We start from the raw sequence: 14,233 nt of genomic DNA on the forward strand, positions 1-14,233 counted from the left end.
AACCAAACGAGACATTCAAGACTTTTTGTTAAGGGAACAAGAGGTTTTCATTGGCTTATCTACATAGCCAACTGGCTGGGTAATGTTGACTAAACCTCAGTACACTTACCTTCCTTACGTTCAACTAACACTAACCGACGATCAGGTTTAAAATAACATGCATCAAACTTATGTAACTGTTGAGGTAGTTAATTCAACATGACCAAAACCCTGTCATATCTCTAACAAAGTGTTTATTTCAGTCGAACCGAGGACTTTTTGTGATAACCACATCACCACAGAAACCTGTTCGTTTGGATTCTTTGGTTCTTTTGATAGATTTAGCCACACGTTTTCTCTCTGTGCAACACTTTAGATAGTTTCACACTAGTGTGTCTCGTAGGCTATCCGAATAAATACTAATGGAAAAGAAAAGAAATAAAGAAAGTCAGACGTTATTGTTTGTAGGCTACTATAACGAACTATGAATAGGAACTGCTGTTACAGTAATAGCCTACATACTACCCAAATATAAATGCAACGTATAAAATACAGTCTAAGAATAGTGTCTTTAGTGGTTTCAAAACAACGTAGAAGCAAACCACTCAAAGTCACACTCTGTTGAGTACATTAGTAAGTGGTTCTTAAACTGGGCCCGCCAGATGGTGCCAGAGTGAGCGAATAAGTGGGCCAGGTAAAATATGAGTTAGTTTTTTACTCCATAAACAGTTATAATGCCTGCCATCTGTTACCATTTAACAGTACTTGATCTGTTTAAATTATTGTATTGGTATATGTCTACTAAGATGGAGAGGACACACTGAAAAACCTTTACTATGATCTACTAATTTTTTTTTAAAGATTTGAAACATTTTTACACTTGAAATATTGAGTACATTTGAAAGCTGTAAATCTAGTATATTTCAATAATGAACTGTGTTTTCTATCACAAATAAATTGAGTAGATATAATAAAAAATCATAAAGAAAAGCAATAGTCAGGATTAGTGAAGTCCCTTACAAAAATTGAGTAGATATCATCAAAGATCTTAAAGCAAAAAGCTTGGCACAGAGGCTGCGCGAGAGAGTTGGTGAGCGTGGAGTGGGGGTGAAACGCGTCTGAAGGGGGCCGCACACCGGACAAGAAGCGTCATGTATTTAAAAATCAAACATTATTTTCTATGAATGTACACACACCGACGGCAACTGACGGCAGCTGTCCACTGTGACTCTGGACACTGCTTAAATCTCTGTTGTGCCACAGAGCGCCACTCACATAGTTTAACATTATATAACATTTTTATCCCAAATCTTTAACGATTAACTATAGGCTGCTAAAGCATATCTTGTTTCTGGAAGTAGACTCTGTCTGACTAAGCTTGTGCTATTGAATGCAACCTTCCAGTGTGAGATAGGCTACCTGCGTGCGAGTTGTCCTACACGCGACGCCCAACGCATACAGCCACTTTGTGTGCACTAATAAAACGATCAGAAATTTATTATTTTACACACATTTCAAGTAGCAAAGCTGTATTAACGCTTTGCATGTGCATATGTGCACAGAAAGCTGTTGCTGTACCCAATTATCATGACAATATGGCTCCGAAAGTATTCAGATAAATAAGTTGTTTAGGCCTAAACAAGAACACAACATTTTTCATTAAAGTACATAACTGTAAATATTCATAAATTCAACACATACCAGGATTTTTGAGGAGTTTCTGAGGTGTTTGTAATCATGCAAGTGTCAGGGTAAGAAACACAAACAAAGATGCAAATGCAAATGTGAGATTTTATTGCACAATAAGGAGAGAGAGAGAGGGGGGAATGCTGAGAGATCCACTGTTTGGTGACAGGGTGAAAGTTCCAATGCTGATAGCAAAAAGTTCTGCTGCTTGGTGACAGTGAAGTATCTGCTGGACAAACTCGCTGCAAGAGTCTAGAAGTAATCTCCACTGATCCTAGACAGGATGAAGATTCCGCTGTACGTAGACAGGGTGAAGATTCTGTGATGTAATAATGTTTGTGACCTTCACTGGACACAGACTGAGAAGGGCTCCACTCCGCGTAGACAGGGTGATGAAATCGCTGGACGATGTCAGCGTGATGAGTCCACTGTTTGAAAACAGGGTGATGATGCTGCTGGACGATGTCAGCGTGATGAGTCCACAGTGCGAAGACAGAGTGATGATATCCACTGGGTGAGATGAAGACAGTAAACAGTCTAATGAGTCTCTATAGCATGAAGCGAGTAGGTCAGCAAACACCGCTGGACAGTACTGAAGAGGCGGAGAGCATAGTCCGAAACAGCGAGTCTCCGTAGCAGTAATCCTGAGGCAGAGAAAATACAAGAGCAGACCAGGCAGCACGGGGCAACACAGCAGAGTACACAGGTAAAATAAACTAGGGAAACTAAGACTAGAAAAGAAACAAAAACTGGACAGGGCAAGAATGGTGAAGCAAATAAACATAACAAACTCGCAGAGAACTGCGGGAGAAGGGGAATTAAATAACAAACCGAGGGGGAGAATTAGTTACCAACAGGTGTGGGCGCAGGTGAGAATAATGAGTGGAGGGAGGAGCACCATCGTGAGAGACGCGCAAGTGAAAGCTGTCAGAATACAAAACACACAGACACAAGACAAAACCCAAAGCAAAGCGGCCAGGGTCCAGCAATCTGAGCTTAACCGCCACCGGACTGACGACCTTAGTAATGGTGTATGGCCCAAGGAACCGGGAAGCCAGTTTACGAGAGGGCTCCCGGAGAGGCAGATCCTTGGAAGAAAGTCACACTTTCTGCCCGCAGATATAGCGAGGAGCAGGTCGACGGTGACGATCGGCCGCGGCCTTGGTTTGTCTGACTGCCTTTATTAAGGCTGATCTAGCTCTGTTCCAATTGTGCTTGCAACGTCGAACAAAGGCTAGCGCAGACGGAACCGCCGCACCGGGTTCCTGAGATGGGAAAAGAGGAGGCTGATAACCCATCAAAGCTTCAAACGGGGACATATTGGTGGACAAGACAGGGAGGGAATTGTGAGCATACTCTACACAGGGAAGTTGTTGGCACCAAGAGCTCGCAAATCGTGATGTCAGACAGCGGAGGACTCGACCGAGATCCTGATTAGCACATTCACATTGGCCATTGGTTTGAGGATGGTAACCTGAAGACAAGCTGGTGGTGGCGCCGATCTGTCTACAGAACTCTTGTCAGAAATGGGAAACGAATTGAGGACCCCTATCAGATTCCACGTCAGTAGGCAGACCATGTAAGCGAAAGACGTGTTCAATTAGTACCTGGGCCGTCTCTTTGGCAGAGGGAAGCTTGGGTGAGGGAATAAAATGAACCGCTTTGGAGAAGCGATCCACCACCGTAAGAACAACGGTGTTGCCTTTAGAAAGGGGTAAGCCGGTAACAAAATCTACGGCTAAGTGTGACGAAGGGCGGGAGGGAACAGAGAGGGGTTTAAGCAGAACAACAGGAGACTGATGAGAGGTTTTACTGTGTGCGCATACCTGACAAGCTAATACAAACTGTCTGACATCCTGACCCATAGAGGGCCACCAAAATCGTTGACGAACGGTAGCCAACGTTCTCCAAACTCCTATATGGCAGACAAATTTGGACTCATGACACTACTGGATGACCTCGGAACGGAGTGCAACCGGAACCCACAACAAACTTGCTGGGCACTCTTCTGGCACTCTATGAACATAATGGACCACGCGCAACGCGCCACGGAGTGCAACAGGAGCGCCAGTTAAGATGGCGCTCCTGAGAGGGCGATGTCGCGGAGCTCTCAGAGTCAAATTATTATTTTGTTTATTTCTTGTTATTTTGCACTATACTAGCGTAACAGCATGGTTAGCAAATGACATTTACGACCGGGCGACCCTAGTATGGCTGAGAGAGTTCAGTCACTTCGGACATTTAGACACGAGCACGCTTAGCTCCTATCCTGAGCTAGCAAGCGACAAGACGCTAGGCCGACACCCGGACAACAACAGGCCCAGGCGGAGACGCGGTAGGCGGGGAGGGGCCGAACGACGACTGCAGCGTTTGGTTAGCAGTGTAAGGTTAGCCCTCCCAGTCATACTTTTTGCTAATGTCCAGTCTCTGCTAAACAAGATGGATGAGCTTCGGGTTCGGATTTCCACGCAAAGGGACATACAGGACTGCTCTATGTTGTGCTTTTGTGAAACATGGCTGGGGAAAAGGACACCCGACGAGGCGATAACACCAGATGGCTACACGGCCTTCAGGGAGGACCGGAGCGCAGTGGATAGCGGCAAGACTCGGGGCGGAGGAACTGCCGTCCTCGTCAAACAGACTTGGTGTACCGATTGTAAGCTTATTTCTAAATCTTGCTCTGAGAATGTGGAGTTTTTAACTTTGAAGCTACGGCCGTTTTACTTACCCAGAGAACTGCAATGCATTATTGTGACTGTTGTGTATATTCCCCCCTCCGCTAAAGAAGAGGCTGCACTTAGGGAGTTGCATGACATGATTAATGAGCAAGAAAATAAATATCCTGATGCTGCTTTTATTATTCTGGGAGATTTTAATCATTGTAATCTTAAGAAAAACATGCCAAAACTGTATCAGTTTGTGACTTTTCCAACTAGAGAAAATAAGATACTGGACCACTGTTACAGCAATATTAGAAATGCTTTTATAGCTGAACCAAAACCTCATTTCGGCAAGTCTGACCATCTGGCAATCCGGCTTAAGCCCACCTACATCAAGAGGCTTAAGGCACAGCCAGTCACAATAAAAACTGTTAACACCTGGACTGACAGTGCACAGGCTAGCCTGCAGGGTTGTTTAGAGGCCATAGACTGGAACATCTTTAAGGAGGCTACAGATGACATCCATGAATACACAGAGGCTGTGAGTGACTACATCAGAGAACTGTGCGTGTGTTTCCAAACCAGAAACCTTGGTTTAATGGAAATATAAAACAGAAGATCAGGAAAAGGCAGGAAGCTTTTAAGTCAGGAGACCAAAGGGAGTACAAGAAAACCCGGTATGAGCTACAGAAGTCCATCAGAGCTGCAAAGAGGGCGTATTCTCAAAAACTTGAAAGTTTTTACCTAAGTAACAACACCCGCAGTATGTGGCAGGGAATCCAAGCAGTCACAAACTATAAGGAAATGGTACCTGCAACAGATCCCCTAGACGTCACCCTCCCAGACAGCCTTAATACCTTCTAAACCAGGTTTGACAGAATGAACACAGACACTCCTTTAAAAGCCCCCTGCAACCCTACGGACACTGTCTTTCAGGTGACACCCACACAGGTCCTGAAAGCTCTGAGGCAGGTGAACCCCCACAAGGCTGTGAGACCAGACGGCGTCCCTCCCAGAGTCCTGAAGGCCTGCGCAGAACAACTCACTGGTGTGTATGTAGACATTTTTAACTTGTCTTTAAACCAAGCAGTAGTTCCCCGTATTTTTAAATCCTCCGCCATTGTACCAGTCCCAAAAAAGCTAAATCCAGCCACCCTGAACGACTTCAGGCCAGTGGCACTCACGCCAGTCGCCATGAAGTGTTTGAAAAAACTGGTTCTCACACATATTAATCACATGGTCCCAGACACGATCGACCCCCTCCAGTTCGCCTACCGTCCCAACCGTTCAGTGGACGATGCAGTGGCCTTTGCTTTACACCATATCCTGCAACACCTGGACAATAGAGGAACATATGTTAGAACGTTGTTCCTGGATTACAGTTTGGCTTTTAACACCATCCGCCCGGGTAGGCTGACTGAGAAGCTGACAGACCTCGGTGTCCCGACTCCCACCTGTAACTGGATCCTGGATTTCCTGACTGAAAGACCACAGGTGGTGAGGATGGGAAGGAGGGTGTCTGCAGAGCTCATCATCAGCACAGGATCACCACAAGGCTGCTGTCTCAGCCCTAAACTATTCACCCTGTATACACACGACTGTATCTCCACCCAGGACAATACCATTATCATTAAGTATGCGGATGATACCACCATTTTGGGCCTCATCAAGGGGGGGGACGAGTCGGGCTACAGGGGTTTGGTGAACGACATTCTTACATATGGTGAGGTGAACGATCTGTGCCTTAACACAGACAAGACAAGAGAAGTAATCATGGATTTTAGGAAAAACCCACCCCTCATCATCAAGGGGACTGAGGTGGAGAGGGCCGACAGTTACAGATTCCTGGGACTGCAAGTAACATCAGATCTGAACTGGACTTTGAACACTGCTGCCACAGTGAAAAAAGCCCAGCAGAGACTGTATTTCATCAGGCTGCTTAGAAAAGCTGGTCTGCACTGTCATCCTCTCACCCAGGTCTATAAAGGACTGATAGAGAGAATCCTCACCACAGGCATCACTGTATGGTATGGAAACACCACACAGACAGAGAGGAAGGCTCTGCAAAGAGTCATAAAGACTGCAGAGAGGATTATTAGAACAGAACTCCCCTCCATGGACACAATTTACACACAGCGCTGTCAGAAAAGAGCAGAGAGAATTATTAGAGACACACTACATCCAGCTCACTCCCTGCTCATTCACAAAAACTGTAAATACAATTTCAGGCACAGACGAGCGGACAGCATTATCACAAATAGATCACGTTTTTATAAGAGCTTTTTCCCAGCCACAGTGAGACTCTTGGCCAAAACAAAATGAACTACTGTCTATAGGGTCTGTGCAATAAGCCTGTGTATTTGATTTATTTATTTATAACGTAACTTTTGCATTATTGTTACGTGCTCTGTTGTTTGTTGGTTTTGTGTGTTCTTTTTGTTCTCTCTCTCTCCCTCTCCTCCGCTGTCTGTCTTCTCAGATCCCGGCCATTGGACATCTTTCCTGTCAATCTTAATTATCCTGTGTGACGTCACTCGTCGATCCACCAATCAACACCCGATACCGCCTATTTAAATCTCACCGCTGTTCATTCATGCCAGTACGCTGGTTACTGTTATTGTAAAACCCTGTTGCTGTTTGGTATACTGTTTGAAAATCATTTGCTGTGTTGTTTCTTGTTGTGTATGTCAGACTGTTCGTACCCAGTTTATAGTCACTTGTTTACGCGTTTGTACGTTAGTGTTCATTCGCTCTGTTGTGTGTGACTTTGTTGATATTGGGGAAAGCGGACAGGTAAGTACGTCACGTGACATACATTGTGCAACACGTAGGTTACATTCACTGTATTAGAGACACTAGTTTAGGAGCGTGTGCCACCCTCTGTACGTTTTGTGTTTGGGTAGGTAGAGTAGGTAAGTTAGGGCGTCGTGTGACGCTGAAGATTTATCTAATTACCTTTTATTTTATAGCGTAGGTAAGAGGGTTAAACGTTAGCTAGAACGGTTTTGTTTTGTTTGTTTCTTTGCTTTGGCACCGCTCGTGCCTCTTTCCCCTTTTTGTGTATTTGTTATTTGTTACTTGTAAATATTGTAAATATCATCACCTTTTTTTTTATTCACCTTGTCACACCACTAAACACCTTTGTACATTAATAAATTGCACCGTTTTGCCCACTATTTTTGTTGTCTGTCGTTGTTGGCTCCCATACACACACCAAAAATAAATCCATCATTTCATATTGTTGCCTCCCATTCATACCCCTAAAAAAAAAAATACCATCTGGGATCGTAACAAATTTGGGGGCTCGTCCCTTTCTACTATATTTAATTTTTTTTGGTGTGTGTTGGCGTCATCGACGTACTTGTGAGGCCTGTATGCTTGATAGTAGTTTTGCGCTTTACCGGTGGGTGTGTTGGTGTTGTGGTTTTTGTGTGTGTGGGAATAAACAATCGAAACATGGCTTTGTTTGATTTACAAGCATTTATTAAAAATCCCACCATAGGGCAGATAAATAAGTGTAGGAAGGATGATTTGTTTGCAATTGCAGCACACTACAAAATCTCCGTTGTCAGGCAGGCTCTTAAAAAAGAAATTAAACATACAGTTTTGCAAGGTTTATTTGAATTAAATGTTTTGCTTATGTCTGGGGACGCTGTTGATGAGGAGGCCGATGGGGAGACGCGTTCACTTGGTGCCGAACTTGCACAGCCTTCTACCTCCGGAGATGAACACGGTGTGGCGGAACAGGCTGCCGCTGAGGCCGAGGAGGAGTCCGACGCCAAGGCCAGCTTGCCCCAGTTCGAACCGTTCTCTCCCGTGTCTACTGGGTCCAGAGGGGATGCGCGGCTGAAGGTCCGCCTCGCCCGTTTACAACTGGAAGCCCAAGAAAAAGCTCAAGTGCGGCAGGCTGAGTTAGAGCTGCGATTGGAAATACGTAGGTTGGAAATAGAGGCTGAGAAACAAATAAAGTTGCGACAGCTTGAGCTGGAAGCGATGAAGATTACCGCCAACTCAGCTGCGCAGCAGACTCCCGCACCAGATCCTAATGTTTCCCCGGTGGTCGAATCGTCCTCGGCTACCTTTGATGTGAGTAAGCATATTGCGTTAGTGCCTCAATTTAGGGAGTCGGAGGTGGACTCGTATTTTAATGCGTTTGAGCGCATTGCGCTTTCCCTCCGTTGGCCAAAAGATGTTTGGTCTTTGTTGTTACAATGTCGGCTGATTGGTAAAGCCCAGGAAGTCTGCTCTACCCTGTCGTTAGAAGACAGTTTAAAGTATGACACAGTGAAAGCTGCTATACTACACGCTTACGAGTTGGTGCCCGAGGCATATAGGCAAAGATTTAGAAATCACAGGAAAATGCCTAACTTGACTTTTGTGGAGTTTGCTAGAGAAAAGGGTATACTTTTTGATAAGTGGTGTGTTGCTAGCAAAGTTAATGATTTCAATTCTCTGCGGGAATTAATTTTGTTGGAGGAATTTAAAAATTGTCTGACAGAGCGAGTGGTGGTTTACCTGAATGAACAGAAGGAAACCTCCCTCTCTCAAGCCGCAGTGCTGGCGGATGAGTTTGTGTTGACTCACAAAAATGTGTTTTCCTCTGCACGATCTGAAAAGACTTCGTCGCCCCAGTTACAGTCCTCAACTCCAAAAACTATCTCCCCGCGTCCTAAAGAGGTAAGGGAATGTTTTTATTGTCACAAGCAGGGACATGTAATTTCTGATTGCATTGCATTAAAACGCAAACAGCAGCCGAAAAGTGTTGGTTTTGTGAACACCGTAGTGGATTTATGTAAGCCCGAAGCTGTGTGTGAAGTACCTGACTCTAGTTATAAACCTTTCTTGTTGAAGGGGTTAATTTCGTTAACTGGCAAACCTGAGGATCAAAAACAAATACAGATGCTTAGAGATACTGGTGCTGCACAGTCGTTTATTGTTGCAGACGTGTTGCCTTTGTCTGAGGAAACGTCGTGCGGTTCCAGTGTGCTTGTACAGGGACTAGAAATGGAAATAATTAATGTACCGTTACATCGTGTACATATTGAAAGTGAGCTGGTTACTGGGTTTGTGAGGGTCGGTGTACGGCATTCACTTGCAGTTAAAGGCGTTACCTTCATCCTAGGTAATGACCTGGCAGGGGGCAAAGTAATGCCAGTGTTAGAGGTTTTGGATAAACCTGATGTGTTTTGTGAGGATGATTTGTCTAAGACATACCCTGACGTTTTCCCGGCTTGTGTGCTAACACGCGCTCAGTCGCGGAAAGCGGGCGATGTGGTGAACCTGGCTGATTCATTCATCGCCCCGATTTTCGCACCGGAGGTGCCTGTGACAGCTGTCAGTGAAGAGAAGCAGCAGAGAGTAACTTCACTTGATTCAGATGTTAAAACTGATGACTTAAAATTGCCGGTGACCCGAGAACAAATAATTACATTACAGAAAGAGGATCAGTCTCTCGCCAAGTGTTTTGATGCTGTTAAGTCTTTAGGGAAGTCTACCATTAAAGAACGAAACGCTGAGTATTTTGTGGAAAATGAGTTGCTGATGCGTAAATGGTGGCCGGTTACAGCCTCAGATAAAGAGTGGGATGTTGTATGCCAGATTGTAGTACCTACTCCTTATCGACAACAGGTGTTGAGTTTAGCTCATGACCACGAGTTGTCAGGACATCTTGGTATCACTAAAACATATAACAGAATTCTTAGACATTTTTTTTGGCCTGGTTTGAAGTCGGATGTAGCTGCGTTTTGTCGTTCTTGCCATACCTGTCAGTATGTGGGGCAGCCAAATCAGGTGATTCCACCTGCTCCCCTCTCGCCCATTCCTGCTATTGGGGAACCCTTCGAACACGTCATTGTCGGTTGTGTGGGGCCGCTGCCTAAAACGAAATCGGGAAACCAATTTTTGCTGACAATGATGTGTGTCTCTACCCGTTTCCCCGAGGCAATTCCCCTGCGCAAAATTACCGCGCCTGTTGTAATAAAAGCTCTAATAAAATTCTTTTCTACGTTTGGCTTACCGAAAATTGTACAAACCGACCAAGGTACTAACTTTCTGTCAAAGTTGTTTTCCCAAGTGTTGAAATCTCTTGGCATTTCTCACAACGTTTCCAGTGCGTACCACCCTGAAAGTCAGGGCGCGCTGGAACGGTTTCACCAAACCCTAAAGTCGTTGTTGAGAAAATATTGTTATGATTCAGCAAAAGATTGGGACGAGGGAATTCCATTAGTATTGTTTGCCGTTCGTGAAACTGTACAAGAAAGTCTCGGTTTCAGCCCAGCGGAGCTCGTCTTTGGCCATACGGTTAGGGGGCCGTTAAAAGTCTAAAACTAACATTTTGGACTATGTTTGTAAATTCCGAGAACGACTACATACTGCCTGTTCTCTTGCTAAGAAGTCTCTCGCTACTGCACAGAAAGGGATGAAACGTCTCTTTGATGAGAAAGCTGCGCTTCGCTCATTTAAACCTGGTGACAAAGTTCTGGTTTTATTACCTGTCCCCGGTTCAGCTTTGTCAGCACGCTTTACTGGTCCCTACGAAGTATTAAAGAAAATCAGTGACACTAATTATGTTATATGCACTCCTGACCGAAAACGCCAATCTCGTTTGTGTCATGTTAATATGTTAAAGGCATATCATGAAAGAAATACACAGGACTCGGTTACAGAAAACATGACAAAGCCTGTCGTTTCTCCAGTAGCCGTAGTCTCCCCTGTAGAATCCTCTGCAGCTGCGGATGGAGCTGATGAGGATGGCATTGTGTTGCGCAACGCTCCTCATCAATGCGCACGTTTATCAAACTCTGTAATATTGAAAGATTTGCCGTCACATCTCATGCATCTAACAGAAGTACAAAAACAGGAAATTGTATAATTAATTCGAGCTTTTCCATCTCTCTTTGGTTACATTCAAACACAAACGACAGTGTTACAGCATGACATTAATGTTGAAAATGCAATTCCCATTAAACAACACCCTTACAGAGTAAATATAACAAAAAGATCGGTCATGAAGAAAGAAGTGGAATACTTACTAGAAAATGGTCTTGCTAAACCGAGCTGCAGTGCTTGGAGTTCCCCATGCTTGTTAGTACCTAAACCTGATGGAACATTTAGGTTCTGTACTGATTACCGAAAGGTAAATGCTGTTACAGTGCCTGACTGTTACCCACTGCCTCGCATGGAGGATTGTATAGATAATTTAGGTTCTGCTCGCTTTGTGAGCAGACTGGATTTATTAAAAGGATACTGGCAAGTTCCTCTTACCCCACGTGCATCTGATATCTCCGCTTTCGTAACTCCTGATAATTTCCTACAATATAACATCATGGCTTTCGGTCTCCGGAACGCACCTGCAACCTTTCAGAGGCTTGTTAATTTAGTGTTGGCAGGTGTTCCGAATTGTAATGCATACTTGGATGATTTAGTGATTTATTCATCAGAGTGGTCAGAACATGTATCTCTTCTGAAAACTGTGTTTGAGCGCTTTACAAAAGCCTCATTAACGCTAAATTTAGCGAAATGTGAGTTTGGACAAGCTACTGTGACATACCTCGGCAAAGAGGTGGGTCATGGTCAAGTGCGACCTATCGAAGCGAAGGTCACAGCCATTGCTCAGTTCCCCGCTCCGACCACGCGGCGTGAGCTGCGTAGGTTTCTGGGCATGGCCGGCTACTACCGTAGCTTTTGTAAAAACTTTTCCACTGTTGCTTATCCACTTACTAGTTTGTTAAGTCCGTCACAACCCTTTGTCTGGTCAAATGAATGTCAGAACGCATTTGAAACAATTAAGTGTTTGTTGTGTCATGCACCTGTTCTCTCTGCACCCAATTTTGCATTACCTTTCAAACTAGAAGTTGATGCCAGTGCTGTGGGTGTAGGCGCTGTTCTCCTTCAGGAGGATGAGCAGGGCATTGACCATCCTGTGTGTTATTTTTCCCCTAAGTTCAACAAACATCAATTCAACTACTCTACCATAGAAAAAGAAGCTTTGGCATTATTACTTGCATTGCAATATTTTGAAGTTTACGTTGGCTCATCTTCTTTACCTGTTACTGTGTTTACGGATCATAACCCATTAGTCTTTCTGTCTCGCATGTATAACCAGAATCAACGGTTAATGCGCTGGTCTCTTGTCATTCAAAGTTACTGTAGACCTGGAATTAAGCCTTTTCCCCTTTATTATTTGATTCACGGATCCGGACACCAATTGTCTTGCCAAGAAAAAATCTTTAATATATATATGTCAGGAGAGAAACCAGTAAAGATGTTCTATTTATGACAGCCTATACATTTCTTTAATTCTCCTTCCTTTCACCCCGTCATCCCTCAGTTTCTCTGGGGTGATACAGTGAGGTTTGAGCTTTTATACATCACAGAAAGACTTCCTTGTAAGGTAGAAAAACATGTTGCTTAAGCATCTCAAATATAGAAGATATATGTCATGCTAACACATGGCACAGTCCACTCCTATATTAAGATACTATTCTTAGTGTATACTTCTATGGTGCTTTGCAAACTGTACACATCTGACATGTCATTTCAATGAAGTGTATTACCCTCTTTCAATCCCCTGACATGTGATCCATACTATCTATAGTCTCGTGCATTCAAACACATGCATATAACACTCCATAAGATAACACAACTGATTATGAATATAAAGAATAATAATACAGATACATAATATATAATAATAAAATCATATTAAAATAATAAATTTTAATAAAAGAATAAATTTAATAATAAAAGACTAAATTTTAAGTCTTCATCTCCCTCCACTGGAACTCCGGCCGTCAGTTCCACACCATTACTCCCAGGTGGCCAACCTATTAAAGTTATAGTGAGGAGAAGAAATTGCAGACCAAGAGATAGTCAGAAAGGACAGAAGAATAGGAAAAGAAAGGAAAGGAAAACAAAACAAATAACAAAAAAAAACCCCAACCCATGGTATGTCCCCGTATACTATGTGTCAATTAACGACTATGTGTAAGCATTTAAAATGAACCCCAATCATCCTATTCCTTAGGGTTGAAAATCAGTAAGCGAGTGTGAATTGTTATGTGGTTGTGTAAAATCTCCTATTTCACTCTGTATGTCCCATTAACCATCTCTAATCAATGTCAATGGAATTGATTCCTGAAACGGAAACAGAGAAATAATTAAACATCACTTCTTTGTTCCCATTCTTTAAAGATAATGGACGAACATTGCTCAATCTCAGGCCATAAGACATTATCATCATTTTGTTCATTCACTAAGCAAGGTTTAACTTGTGACCAATGATACCATCTATCTGTCCCTACACCCTTTCCTTTGAGGCAAACACTTGTATCAGTTGTTAAGAGTATCTCATATGGTCCCTCCCATCTAGGCTCTAAACCTTTCCTAGTAATGCGTTTGACCATAACAAAACTGCCTAACTCGGGAATATGTGAAATATCAGTAGTGGTGTGTTTTGTGTCCCATTGCTGTTGAGCTTCTCGCACTTTCTTATTATTGTCTTTAATAGCTTTGTCCAGCATTGCGAGATAGCGTCGTAACTTTTCTTGGAACAAAGTAGAATCTCCTCCTGTTCCCGCAGGTGGTGGAGCATCAGGAGGTAGAACCACTGCTCTTCCAGTCATTAATTCAAAAGGTGTTAATCCTGTAACTCTGTTTGGAGTTGCTCTCAAATTCCACAAAATAGCAGGTAATAGTTTATGCCAACCTTGGCCAGTTTGCAGAATAGCCTTGGTTAGAGATGTTTTCAGTGATCGGTTCATTCGTTCTACCATTCCTGAACTTTGTGGATGATATGGAATGTGGAATTTCTGTTTAATCCCCATCAACTTCATTGCTTCCTTCATCAGTTTTCCAGTGAAGTGAGTTCCATTGTCAGAATCAAGTTCATATGGAAGACCCCAGCGGGG

Source organism: Misgurnus anguillicaudatus, chromosome 9 (assembly GCF_027580225.2).
Source record: "Misgurnus anguillicaudatus chromosome 9, ASM2758022v2, whole genome shotgun sequence".
Taxonomy (NCBI): Eukaryota; Metazoa; Chordata; class Actinopteri; order Cypriniformes; family Cobitidae; genus Misgurnus; species Misgurnus anguillicaudatus.